The sequence below is a fragment of the Sander lucioperca genome, chromosome 2 (assembly GCF_008315115.2).
Source record: "Sander lucioperca isolate FBNREF2018 chromosome 2, SLUC_FBN_1.2, whole genome shotgun sequence".
Taxonomy (NCBI): domain Eukaryota; kingdom Metazoa; phylum Chordata; class Actinopteri; order Perciformes; family Percidae; genus Sander; species Sander lucioperca.
This window is the reverse complement of record NC_050174.1, coordinates 37,031,069-37,044,973: the sequence shown is the minus strand read 5'-3', so window position 1 is coordinate 37,044,973 and position 13,905 is coordinate 37,031,069.

The following is a 13,905-nucleotide window of genomic DNA, read 5'->3' as shown; positions in this document are numbered from 1 at the left end:
TTGCAGACACAGGAGGCAGCGGAAGAGGTGGAAGGGGTTAAATGTGCCAAAAGTAGGTCAAGTTGTGGAAGATAGAACGAGCGCCAAATTCAGGTAACAGGTAAGGTGACTTTCATGCCTCTGAGGCTCCAGTGTTTGTGGAGACGCTGTGGAAATAAATCATGAGAGCAGTGGCATGGAACATTTTTAAAGATTTACATTTACTCAAGTACTGTACTTCAGTACAATTTTGAAGTACATGCACTTAATGTACAGTACTTTCTACTCCACTACAATTATTTAACTACTATAGTTACTTTGACTTTACAAAACATACGATCTATTTATGAAATATGATGCATTGTTATAGATTAAAGGCCCTCACAGGTCAGTTATGTTGTTAATTAGACCTCCTCAGGTTGGATTTGTGCAGAGCTCTGCTGGGATTTACATGAACTAATAATAGTACTTATAGTAGAGCTGTCCTGAATACCATTTTTTAAACTTCAGTGGGTTACACACTCAGGCTATTTGTTGACGCCCACAAACGTCCCGACTGACTAAAATAAAAAATAAAAGAGAAAATTCAGACAGAGGGCAAGGAGAGTCTCTGCAGATACAGACACCACCCCACACTTCTAGTGGGTCATCAGTGATGGTTGAGAGGGATTACTTTTGTACATTAGTTCATACAGTACATTGTTTTTTTTAAGGAAAGCACTGCATATCATACCTTTAATGATAGTTATTATAAAGTGTTGTGTATTCCGAAAGAATTATGACATATAAAATAAAATTAGCTTTTCTTGTTGTCTCAAAAGAGTTGTAACCGAACATAACAAGCATCAAAGTTGAATTCAATATTTTGCAACATTTGAAGAGTTTGCTCTAAAACAATGCTCTGAAATTGTCATTGAGCTTGTCCGTGGGAACCACACTTACTCACAGCTGTACACACCTGCTGAGTATCTGTCCTAATTGTTCTGTCAATTCTTTTCTTTCAACACATGCTCACGCGCACACGCACACACAAACACACACACACACACACACATACACATACACACACACACAAACACACACACACACATTTGTGCTCATTAAACTGTCATCCTGCTCTAAGGTGACGTTACGTCTTCTTCTCTTTATTTTTCTTCCCAATCTTTAGTCACCTCTGGAGTCACTCTGACGCAACTTAACCCTCAAACGTGTCTGTGTGTCTGTGTGTCTGTGTGTTTGTCCATATGTGGCTCTCTTCTCTAAAGGTCATCACCCCACGCTGGTCGTTTACAGTGAGGATTATCAGCTCTCATGATGACATCAGATGATGTCACAGATGATGATCACAAGATCTACAAATAAACTCTCAAAGGTGTCGGATTAAATAGGACTTATGTTTGTCTGCATCACAATCCTACAAACAAACCAAGTTAAAATGAGATAAGATAGAACTTTATTTATCCTAAGGGCAACAAATTCTCCCTTCCAACTCGTCACGTACGGACGCATTGGTCAGGAGCCCTTTGGCATCCTTTTTCAACGTGCAGGGTATGTTTATGTTTAGGCAACAAAACGACTTGTTCAGGTTTGACAAAAGATTGAAAAAGGTTTGGGTTAAAATAACGTTTGTTACGTATCTGACATACATTTACAATCTGACATTATCTACAACGTTAATTACATTTTTTGCCGATTGCTTACACACTGAAATCAAAAGTATTACACAATTATCAATACCTTACACTCGAGGAGCAAGTCATTGGCCCAGATGTGCACCACTATAAGCACAATGTCAGCCTCACACTTTTTACAAAACAGTACACAGTGATTTGCAAAACACTAAACACACTTGTATACATTAGACACAGAAGTATATCATGATGTCACTTCCTTGCAATTCCAAAGCACTGACTGTCAAATGACCACACCTGTGAGCCCATCTGTGAAACACAGCCATCAGGTGCGTTAACACATGATTGTTTAATTGTAGACACACCAATCAGGTTTAAAGGACAATTCCGGCGCAAAACGAACCTAGGGGTTATTAACTGTTGTGTAGCTACTCTGTCGCTCTCTGGGACATGTTTTCATGCTAATCAATGAGTTTGGAGCTTTAACGGGGCTACCGCGGACCGCTGGTTAGCTTACAATGCTAGTATGTAGGGCATGGGGACACTCAAATTAAATTCCCATACTGTCTATGGAGATTCCACGTTGCACAGCGTTCAACTAGTCATGACTGGTTTTCAAGATGGCTCCTGCAAGTAAACATGAACGCGACTGTCTTTATAATCTTTTTAATAAACAATCTGTACACTTACAACGTTGTCAATGCTTCGGTTCACATTTAGGGACCCTAATTATGCTAACGTTAAAGTGTGGTGATGTTTCGAGCCTTTTTAGTGGTATTAAATAGCGATTTAATTTGAGTGTCCCCATGCCCTACATACTAGCATTGTAAGCTAACCAGCGGTCCGCGGTAGCCCCGTTAAAGCTCCAAACTCATTCGATTAGCATGAAAAACATGTCCCAGAGAGCGACAGAGTAGCTACACAACAGTTAATAACCCCTAGGTTCGTTTTGCGCCGGAATTGTCCTTTAAGGACAGGAGGTAGGTTCACCGGACTTCAACCAAAATGAAAGGAGTCAGAAGAAGAGGGAGGGTGAAAGGGGGAATCCACAGAGGAGGAGAAGGAGGTAGAGGAAGAGGTATCCCTCATTCAGGCCATGGAGGACGCCTGTGAACAGGTTGACTTGCAGCTGTGCAAGGATGGATTTGACATTCAAGACGGTCCTTCCAACGTTGTCTTGCCAATGAGGATATCGCCTGTGATGTTGATGAAATTCTCTGGCCAGATCCAGCTAGGCGAAGAGATAATGTTTTTTTTTCTGTAATTATAACCTGTACTGGATACAGTATTTTATGTTTGTCTGTTGTTTGCTGAGCTAACAGTGTTATACATACTACTGTAGTAGTTGTATGAAAACTGGGACATGTTTTGTTGTGATTCTCCACGTTGACATGTTGACTGATTTGGGTATATGGAGGGAAATAAATTATATTTTCCTCAGTCTGCAGCATTGGTCTTGTGTGGTGTTTGGTGAACTTATTGTATAATTGCACTTTCTCTGTGTACTTAATTTACAGTACTCTAATCACTGAGAAGTAGAATTGCTACAAGTGTTTTAGGTTAGCAACAGCAGTGTTTAACTGGTTCAAACAGAATTAAGTTATATGAAACGTGTGTGTTTCATATTGTAACAAAATATGTTTTTTATAAATTAGTGTATATTTTTTGCAAGAGTGTTACATTTTGCAAAGGGTCTGAGGTGTTCTGCTAATTGGGTGTGTGGTTGTGCTAATTGTGTGTAGAAAACCGGTCCCTGCTTTCAAAATAGTGCTTAAAAAAAACTGTAAGTAGGTAGTAAAAAAAAGTGGACTTTTCGTTTCACACGGGATACAAACAGCAGTTCCGTGTTTCTTTGAACCATCCCTCCCTACGCAGACTATGCAGAGTTATGGGAGATGTGGACCATTTTTACTTTAAACTACGTTTATTTATTCATACTATGTCATTTCACAGTGCCGCGGTCGAGCAGTTGCTCCAAGTGTTAAATATTGCCGAGGATGGGTTTACATTGGAGCAGGTCCCCAGGAAGTGCGCCAGGTTTCATAGTCATTCGACACAGCGGCCAAATGGTGGAATTACAACTTCCGTGTCCGTTGCGTGATGCCATGGGGCCCAAAAAAACTTGTTCTCATAGACTTACCATAGACATGTCTGTAAATCAGTGGATACATTTTTTGCAGTGGTGTAGTCCAGTTTTTTGTAGTGAGTATACTGTAATTTTTCCCTCTCAGCTTCATACTCGCCCGTGTCCCAGAGCGACAACCCCATACATTTTTTGTAACGTTCAGCCTCATCTGGCTCATTTTCTGTAGTTTCTGTAAAGTTGACGTTTGCTGCCGTGTCAATCAAAGCGGCAGTAGCTTCACGGGCTGGCTTACAAAAACACTGAAAGAGTGAAGTTTAAATTTGCCTTCGTTATGTAATTCCTTTAGTGTTTCACATGAATTACTTTCAAATTTGCGCAGAGAATGACCGCCAAGCAACTGTGTTGTTGTTCCTTGGTGACTCGCAACACAGACGGGGTGAATTTATGAATAAAAGTGTGAAAGTTCTGTCACAAAACAATTGTCGTTATTTATCCTCCCGCTTTTGTAAAGTGGGTATACGGAAATCCTTGAGCTTTCCTAGTGGGTATATGGCGTATACCTACGTATCACGTAGACTACACCACTGATTTTTTTGGAGTACCACAACCCCCGCAAAATGACTCGTTCACTTTGAGAATTTGATCCATATGGTCCGATAACAATTGGAAAGACTAGAAGAGCCACACGAGTAAATCATTTAATTCCCATTCAAGTTAGTGGAGCCCTAAACCGGAAGTAGCCAGCTCGGCCAACAGAAGTGTCCAGTGCGCCTGCTCCATGGGCCGCATAGTGCGGAAGCAGCACCGATCATTCGGGTAATTTTATACCCGGCAGTTGAAGTTTTTGGCTTCATGCGCTACTGAGCAACTCTCATAGGAACAGGGCTCTGCCTCCAATGCTGTATCCAGTTCTTATTATACAGCCATGCAGTGGAGTTAGTTGAAAGCCTGGTGCATCTCATACAGACACTGAAGGCCTTTGGCATTTGATTAATTGTTAATATAAAAACATGTTTAATGAAGATTTCTAGAGGTTTCTGTTGCTAAATGGGGTTTGCATTGTTGAAGAACATATACATATTATAGACAGCTATAAGTTCACAGTAAATGCAGTGATTAAACAAGCTCAAAACTGTCAACATTTATTTTCACTCATGCATTCCTCCACTACAGCCAGGTAATCACTCCCACAGCCATTCTGCTGTGAAGGATCCTGTTGACAATCTCATGCACAATGCATGCTGGTACACGTGGGCAGAATGGGACAGCCACATTTAGCTACAAAAGTTTCCTCTTAGAGTCTTTTAGAGTCTTCAGCAGCTAGGGCTCTTCATGCTCATCATCACACTGTCTTCGTCTGCAGTGACGTGATATTTGTGTTCAATCTAATGAACCACACGGTGAGCTCAGATACACCACAGACACAAATATTACAAATCCACATTGACATCATTTTGCCTGGAGGACGATTGTATGAATCTCACTTCTATCTGACTTTTCTGTTGATCCAACTTTTTATGTGTGATTTCACAGTCACATTTTGTTTAATTCCCATCTTGTGATAATTATATTTTGAGTTTCCTGTTTCATGTTGCTGGCCTCTAACTTGTTGTTGGTTTTGCTAAATTTGGATGATCTTAAAAAAGAGATCTTTCATCTTAATGAGGCTTTCCTGGGTAAAAAAAAGAAGAAAAGAAATTGATATAATGATCATCCAAAAAATGTCTTTGAGTGAACACATCCTATTTTTCTTCTGATACTTCAGGTTTTAACTCCACTTAATATCTGAGTGTTTTAAAATAAGATTTAATTTTGATAACCTAACATTCCTGAATTTCTTTAGAATATATCATCTTACATTCATACTCATATTATGAATTATTTTCTATTTCTATTATGATATATTGTATTTATTAAAAAAGTATATTTAAAAAAAATATGATACATGATCCGATGATTCATTTAAAAACTATCCTATATTATATTGTAAATACATACGTTTTATATGACCCTTAGTAAGTCGCTATAGGTGTCTGAGTTGCAGTCAGCAAATAAAGTTGGTTATTGACTTTATTTTATTCTTCCACCTGTTATATGACTAAACATACACAGTATATTAAAGCATGAACACATTATCTTCCCAGTGTTGCACACAGGTTCACATACCGAGGCGTATCCAGACACATTTACTTTCTAACACAGTGATACCAGCCAGTATATTTGACAGTCTCACATAGTGAGTGTTTGTTTTTTCAAGCCTGCCTGGGCTGAACAAGGGATTGCCTCGTCTCTCACTGAGTCACTGGCTCAGTTCAAAGACCGCTATGTTCAAAGTAAACACGCCTCCACACACACACACACACACACACACACACACACACACACACACACACGCACACGCACACGCACACGCACACGCACACGCACACACACACACACACACACTCAGAGACAGTGCTATCGGGTTTGGGAGCGGACAGCAGGTTGAACTAGTTCATTGTCTGATTATAAAGAGTTTGTACTGCACACCAGTGGTGGAAGAAGTAGTCACATCCTTCATCTAAATAAAAGAAGTAATACCACAGTGAAAAGAAAACTCCATTACAAGTAAAAGTCCTGCATTAAAAAAATGAGTAAAAGTAAATAAGTATTATCTGCAAAACGTACTAAGTTTCTAAAAACTTATCACAATATTTCCCTCTGAAGTGTAGGAGCGTAGATGTATAAAGTAGGATGGAAATACTCAAATACGAGTACCTCAAAATTGTATTTAAAGGTTTAAAGGTAAAAATTAAATTTAACTTTTCCACATTAAATTGTCTAAAAATGGCTAGACCTATTGTATATTTAGTAGAGTTGTGTACTTAAATTATCCCAAATGTTTCCAACAATGTTCAAACGCAGAGAAATCTGTCATTTTATTAAGGGTAACGGTCCATTACATTTGGTCGCCTGTCGATGGCGTCATATCCCCTTTGTGCATGCTTCAGCGTTATGGCTGGCTGCCAGAAGCTGTCATAAATTGATCCAGTATCCAGTTTTAAGCCACATTTTTGTGACACCCTTTTTAGATCTTGGTGGTTTTGAGCTCTATATTTTAAACGGATGAAGGATTTTAGTCATAGGACGTCTGGATCATAAGTTATCAGAGAAACAAGCTGAGCAAACGTTAGCAATAGGTCATTTCACAAATCCTTCGCTGACGAGCAGAACAGCGGCGGAGAAACACTGATTTTTTTTTAAGATTATTTTTATGGGCATTTCCGCCTTTAATGATAGGACAGCTCAGACATGAAAGGGGAGAGAGAGGGGGAAGACATGCAGGAAACCGTCACAAGTCAGATTCGGACCATGGACCTTCTGCATCGAGGAATATACCTAAATATATGTGTGCCTGCTCTACCAACCGAGCTAACCGGCCACAGAAACTCTGATTTTTAACATGAAACTGCTTTTCAGTGTTTTGCCGGTTTTAATTAGCGGGTCCGTTTGTAAAGGAGAGGAGGAGACCTCTGCGGATAATTTTGTTCCTGATAGAAAACCTCCTGAACTATGAACACTGAAGGAATCCTAACTGGGAGAAGCTGAGTGTAATGTTATTGTTTTGGTTGAGAGACCCCTAGCGGCAGAAAATTACATAGTGTACATTTAAGGACAGTACTTGCAAATGTACTATCCCCTACTGCTGCACACACACACACTCAAACACACAGAAACACACTAAATTACTTATTTAATGGAATTTTTACAATTTACAAGGAATACATGAGCCTATATCATTTACATCCTGAGAAAGGTTTCTTTTTGTGGCTTATACATTTAATATTAAGTCCTTTACAAAGAGAGAGCACATCGTCGTCAGCGCATCAGCTAAACAGTCTCCTCCGGGGAGAAACTTCACTCAGATATCAGCATTGCCTTGTGTCCTAAATCAGCATCATTACAAGCACCCAGCTGCACAGACAGACAGTCAAAGGTCAGAGGTCACCTCCAACACAAACATATTTGTACAACCGCATGTCGTAACTGGAACTGCCTGTCCCCAGTCAAACTAATACGAATGAAAATAGTTTTTACGAAAACTGGGCGATCGCCTCAGTCTGCAACCTCTTCTGTTTTGTTTCCCTCCCTCAATTTCTTTGGGGAAACTAGATGGCGTGAGTGAAAATGCTTTGCTCCTCCATCATGCCACCACACACTCCAGCTGAGTCTCTGAAGCTCCACCCACCACCTGGACCCTCCAGGGCTCCTCCCCCGTCCATCCCTGCACTGTGCCCAGGCTCCCCTCACCCTCCTGGGGCTGAGACGCTGCCGTGTCTGGACACTGCCACTGGAGTTCTGAAAGTTCACAAAAAAGTGTTTCTTCAAACTGAACTTTGGATGGAAAAAGAACAGATACAACAGTTAATATCTATGACTACAATTAGTCGGCAGATGTCAACATTCCCAGATGTGTAGATAGGAAGTTAAAAGACAAAATTAGGGAGTCAGACCGCTTCTTTGTTGCTGTAACGGTTAAAACTTAAAGCAATAGTGCGTAGTTTCTGTCGCCCCCATGAGGAATTCTAAGTAATGACAGCAACACTGTCATCCACATGACACAAGCCTTCGGTGATCACGCACCACTCCCACCCCTCCTTCACACAGTTGCTGTACGGACTCTTCAGAAGAGGTAATAATCTTGTAATGTCCTCTTTGTCTCCAAAGCTGAACGCTGACGTAAAGCCAATCACTTTTGTGGAGCTGATTAGCTTTGTATCAAATCATGTGGCAATGGCTTGACTGTAACAAACATTTCATTGCTATAAAATATATTTGCGCACTATAGCTCTAAAATAACAAAATAAGCAATGTATCAAAGTTTGCAAACCAACCTGTGATGGTATGAGTCTCCTCAGTGTAGATCTGCAGGAAGACGAGGGCAGAAAAGAGCAGCAGCCAGCGACGGGCCTGGTCTGGCGCCTCCCTCAGCGGGGGCCTCCTGCTCCAAGAGTGCGGGTACAGGACCCGGCGGGGGCGACGACCCCGGGGAGGAGAGGGATGCAAGGAGGAGGAAGAACAGGAACAAGAGGAGGAGATGAAGGGGCTGGTTGCTTCCAAAGGCCTCAGGGCCACAGGGAGCAGTCTGCAGGAGGAGGAAGGCATGGTCGATGTTTGATGATCTTCTTAAGAGTTTTCCGTTTTTCTCCAGATTGTTATCAGAGTGTCTTTATCACAAGCTGCCTCTGCGTGTCTTTCCCAGGCTTTTAAATTTGTCTCGCACTCTGCATCACTTTCTTTTTCTTTTTTTTTCGTGTTCTCTCTTTCGTGCTCTGAAAGTCTTCATCACCAATCTAGTTCTAAATTCAGCACACAGACTCTTTAAATATGTGCAGAGTAGGTGTTGTCAGCTTGCCTGTGGCCAGGTAAACCCCGCCCACCTTTGGAATTTTTTGTTATTGTGAGTTAAAAAATAATTTTTAGATGCACGCAAACTCTTCTGTCTGCATCCAATTTCACAGCTGCAAGGAAATCCCTGCTGCAGCTGCATGGCAGACTCGAGTCGAGGATTTCGGCCTCTGAGTGGATCATTGCACGTCATCATTTCACTTACAATAAAATGAAATGAAATCTGGCTGAAGCTGCAGTACTGCAGTGCAAGAACATTGAACAAATGAGTTAAGAGTCCATGATGAACATGCAGAAGAAAGATAAAAAGTCAAAGTGTTGATTATAGATTTAACTGTGTGCAAACTAACAGCAGCAAAAACAGGCAAATTTACTAAAGAAACCTGGAGAAGAGCATGAAAGAAAAAGGAAAAAAATTCACTCCACAACCTCCAAATTACATGTTGAACATCTTCACTTATGCCAACAGGTGATGTGATTTAGTGTTAAAAATGTAAAAACAAAGTGTCAGAAAATGTCAAAATATAAGAAGGTAAAAACTGTTGTGTAGTTATCTTATTGTACACAAAGACCAAAACCTCTCCTCCTCTCCTCTCCTCTCCTCTCCTCTCCTCTCCTCTCCTCTCCTCTCCTCTCCTCTCCTCTCCATCTCTCTCCTCTCTTCTCCATCTCTCTCCTCTCCTCTCCATCTCTCTCCTCTCCTCTCCTCTCCTCTCCTCTCCATCTCTCTCCTCTCCTCTCCTCTCCTTGCGTGTAGACTTTAGTTTTGTTTTTCTTTGTCTCTCCTCAGGCTTTGACCACAAAAACTCTCACTGAAACTTCTGGAATGTTTTGCAGTTGCCTTAATCGTCCGCTTGCTTTTCTCTCTGCACGCACACACCACCGCATGAAATACAATGTATATCATTATTGCAGTGTGGGATGTACAGTCATGTAGCACTGCGTGCAACAGTAAGTCGTGACACACCGGTTCAATAAACTTTATATTCACTCACACAAATACCACCTACACACATATGCTGGATGGCAACACATAAACACAACTGCATCACACACAATAAGTCAACACACACAGACTCTCTGCAGCATGCTGAACTTTCACGTTCACTTTCAGAACTTTCACTGTTTTCATTTCTGTTCCTCCTCAGTTTAATAGTTTGCTATTGGTTTGCAGTGATTTGATTTTGACTTGCATTTTGACTAGATGAAAGGATTACCAAAGTTATTACAGTTCATCCTGAGGGGAACATGAACGTCTGAAACACATTTCATCACAATGAAAGAAGACAAACTGTAACCTAGACTTTACATTTACTACCCACTAATAACTTCAATGCTAATTTCGTCTCTGCTCCGATCACTAACAGCTGTCTGCTCTGAGTGCATCCACTGTCACTCTCTCTCTCTCTCTCTCTTGCTCAACCACACACTACCTACACGCTACGCACTGAGCTATTCCCTGCTCTTATAACATGACAATTGCCTGCCAGAACTTCCTGTAATTGGTCCGAAAGTCCTAACCATCCAAAAACTGTTCATGTTGAAAACGACCAGAATGATCCGACCATGGTTCAATTTGAACCTGATCGAGACCACATCTTTTGGTCGGACTAGGTTCAGGGTCCAGGTTTGGTCCAGGGAAGGTTTCAATCCCGTTATTTTGGTTTGGATCATACTGTGAGGTCCAAAAGTCCGGACCGAACGAGGTCGGTGTAAAAGCACCCTAACACGTGTCTGGAGGAGGACTTTAACTAACCCTAAGGGCGATTTCACACCTGTAGTTTGCTTGCTGTCGTCCAAATCAGTCAATGAGTTTGTAAACTTGGAGCAGTTTCCTCTTGGTTCAGCTTCGTTTTACACAAAGAAAAATCCAAGCAATGCTACAAAACATGCAGGAAACTTCAGGAGCTGTTTAGCTCAAACTTGCGGAGTACACTGTACACAGTTGGGTCGGATCGAGGCCGGATCACGTTCTCACCACAAACAATCCACACTGAAGCGTATCAGAGTTTGTTTGACCATTGGTCTAGTTCCGGTTGTTTTAGTCTGCACCCGAGTGTGATTGCTGTGTTTACATCTGCCCAAACAAACCGAACCAAGGGGCTGAACGCTTCAGGGTTCAATTTAGTCTTTCACAGCGCTTTAAATCTTTAAACCGATCACAATCATCTTGGACGGCGCTAAGCTCCACACAGAGCCACGGTGCCTCTGCAAAATAGCCTCGGGAAAGAACTTGTTTTGGTGGAACATGTCTACGTTCAAAAGTTGTTTTCGTCGTGCAATAGAAAACTCAGATTGGACAGATAGTCTAGCTAGCTGTCTGGATTTACCCTGCAGAGTTCTGAGAAGCAGTTAACCATAGTCTTCATACATCGACCGGAGTCTGAAATTCCAAAACAAAGAAAGCGGAAGGTGGCGGATATCCAGCCGAAAAGAAGGACAGGAAGTGATACGTCATGGATATAGACTAGGTTCAATTCAACCGCACTAAACAAGGCAGGTGCGAAAATGTCTTTAGTTAACCAAGGCGCAGAAACATATTGAACTGCAGGGTTCAGGCTCCCGAAGAAAATAACAGTATCTGTTAAATTAATTTTGGTTTTCCCTCTGCTGCTATGAGACACAGCAGCGTGACAGTGGTGACCACAGAGAGGAGAAAAGAATAACAGACTACACTGGATGTTGGATCGTCTCAATGACGTACATGCTGCACCAAAATTAACAACAAATGGAGCTAGATGAACTGCGCTCCGACTTCATTAAATCCTGATTCTCATGCATCGCAACTCTTTGAATCCCCTTCAGTTCAGCCCCAGTGAGTTTATTCAGAGTGGATGTGAGTGTGATTCACTGAGGGAGTGTCAGAGGTTCAGGCCCTGGCCAAAGGGAAAACATACTACACTTGAGTGTGGCCTTTGTTCCTGAGCCTATTTTTTATTGAGGCTCATGTTTGTCCACACCCAAAGTCAGTGATTGAGCATCATTAAAAAAAGAACAAGACGTTACCTTCTTGGTTGAAGTTCACACTTAATGAGCATTATGAATGAAGGGATGAGGTAGGTAAGAGTCGAGGTATCAAAGGGGAAGCTAGTGTGGGTCGAGAATGCAGAGACAAACAGCACTGAGTGGGTTGGAATATAAAGGCTGGTCAGTGATTAGAGGTGTGGTTGAGGCGTGGCCCTGCAAGGCCTTCTCTGCTGGCCAAGAGATTGTCAGAATCAGACAGTTATTTTTATAATTATACATATATATATATATTAGGGCTGTCAAAATAACGTGTTAATTTCGATTAATTAATCTGAGAAAAAAGAACACGTTACAAAAAATAACGCAGATTAATCCATTCCAGCCGTTCTAGCCACCATAGAACTGTAAAATGAAGGAGGGAGACGAGAATGTGCTGCCTGGATCATTGATTGGAACATTTACTTGTAAAAATCTTCTTCCTGCCAACCCTGGCTACCGAAATCTGGTGCCACTGATATGTCTGCGCTCTTCTCTCTGATGCTCTGAAACAGACGGCAACACAAACACCGCTGCACGGGACGCTAGTTAACACTATACTCGACAGCAGCTAACGTTAGCCTACCGCTAGCTAGTAGCTGGATTAAAAACAGTTAAAATGTTGACAGTTAACGCTAAACGGTGTAAAGTTTGACTGTTTTTTTAGCCGTTGGAAAAACAACACAGACGGTGCATTCAATGAAACTGGTAAACTACAGTCTCGTGGTGCATTTGAAGTTATTGTAAATGTCCTTTTCCCACCTGGTGGTTGTTTTTGTCGTTCAACAGCAATTTACTAGTGAAATAAGTTATTGTTATTGTTATACATTATTATTAAATCATTTAATTTTGACCATATGGCCTTAGCAATAAACAAGCTGTTCTTTAATGTCACCAACTGTTGTTTAGTACCCTTTTTTTTTCTTTTCTTTTTTTACTTTCTTAAAAAGTATCGGTTCAGGCACCGTTAATTATGTATGCGATTAATTTAGATTAATTAATTACAGAGTATGTAATTAATTAGATACATTTTTTTAATCGATTGACAGCCCTAATATATATATATATATATATATATATATATATATATATATATATATATATATAAATATGGCCTATATATTTGTTTATTAATTTTATATGCATTTTTCAAAGTCCCTCAAGTCTATTACCGTAATTCCATTGCTACTCTCTCCCTCGGAAAAATCTACTCTGAGGCCTTCAGAATTTTGAGGAAAATCCCTCTGCTGTTTAAGCAAATAGGGACGATGTTGTCGATTGTCATATTCTTTATCCAATCAAATTTCGAGTTTGCCCTGTTGGGCACATTTTTCGGACTAGTTAGCCAACTGAAGTACAACTAGCTAGCATCACATAACTGCAGCAGTAACACTATTTCAACTTTGTTTAGATTTTTAGATATAATGAAAGGAGGATGTACTTTTTCTTCAGACGATGAGCAGCTTTGGTAAGTTTAATGGATTTTTATGCATTTTAGTAAAATTATTTTACTGGCTACTACTGCTTGCTTTAGATTGTTGCTGCTGGTGTTGAAGGTTTGAGCAGTGTCAGTGGCCGTTGTGCCCTTGTGTGTGCGTGGTGGCTCCGTGGTGTGTTGGGCCCCAGCAGCTTTGCTGGAATTTGTGGGGAAGCCTGTTGATTCTTAATTGTGTAATTTGTGTTTTTGATTGCTTTGTGTTCGTCGTATTAGTTAACGTGACCAGTTGTCGTGGGTTTTTTTTTTTTCTTTGGTAATTACGTTCATTTGGACTACAGGCCTATGTGATGCAGCACCCTGTCATACTGCTTAAAAGTGAT